Raw genomic sequence first — 1,034 nt, 5'->3', positions numbered from 1 at the left:
AATCTTAAACAGCGCTCAATATATCAAATTCAGTGCTGACAACAGGTAAGAAAACTTTTAAAAATAACTAACGCTTAGCTAAAAAGAAAGGTAAAAAGAACTCAGTATAGTTTCGGTGAATGATAAATGATATCTTTAGTGTAAAGTTTCAGCCGCCGTACGGCGTGTGAGAACCGTACCGACTTACTACGCAAGCTCTGGTTACGGCGTCCTCGTGTTGGATAAGGTGTGATCTGCTTAGGACTATGCCGTAAGAAATTCTATTTCGTCCATTTGTTATTCACAGGTAAATAAGTAAATGAATAAAAAATCAACACCATGCCCTTGCAATACGAATAATACGATGGTGTAAAATTCTAAGTATAATCGACGACGACGTGAAGTCTGTGTAATACATCGAGTATACAACGAGAAATAAAGACGAAATAATCCATCGATTTGAAGTGAAACAATTGACGACACCCGTCAATTATTTCGTTTTCGGGCTGGCCAGTCGTATAGCTGTTGTCATATGGCAGAATAGTTTTCAAACAAATTAAATGACATTTCGTCTCTATTTCTGGTTATATAGTCTATGAGTACATGCGTTGGTTTGTGTGCTGCTATGATTTTGTTAATAAAAAAATATACCTACTGTATTGTATCTAATAAAAACTATGAGGTGCAAATAAAAGTATAGAAATATGGCAGCAAAAAGCCAACGACAAGTAGTGTTCCCAGGCGGTCACCCATTCAAGTACTAACCACGCCAGACGTCGCTTAACTTCGGTGATCGGACGAGAACCGGTGTATATGGTATGGGCGTTGGCATTTGTCACGCTAAAATTGAGGTACAGTATGCGATTTTCATCCTGAGGCCACTGAAACAAGTGGAAAGTCACGCAGTGTTTCGAGGTGGTCACCCATCCAAGTATTGACCGAGCCTGGCGTTGCTTAACTTCGCTGATGGCAACTTTTTCTTAGTAATTTCTAGAAAAATAAGGCATTTGTGTGTGTGTGTGTGTGTGTGTGTGTGTGTGTGTGTGTGTGTGTGT

At 39.4% G+C, this 1,034-nt stretch overlaps 1 pseudogene; it reads right to left on the bottom strand.

The window, feature by feature from the left end:
* Positions 1 to 695: 695 nt before the first annotated feature.
* On the bottom strand, positions 696 to 809 carry LOC113231164 (annotated as a pseudogene).
* Positions 810 to 1,034: the final 225 nt, after the last annotated feature.

This window comes from Hyposmocoma kahamanoa, unplaced genomic scaffold (genome assembly GCF_003589595.1).
Source record: "Hyposmocoma kahamanoa isolate Upper Pololo Valley unplaced genomic scaffold, ASM358959v1 64, whole genome shotgun sequence".
Lineage (NCBI taxonomy): Eukaryota > Metazoa > Arthropoda > Insecta > Lepidoptera > Cosmopterigidae > Hyposmocoma > Hyposmocoma kahamanoa.
This window is presented reverse-complemented; position numbering and strand designations above follow the sequence as displayed.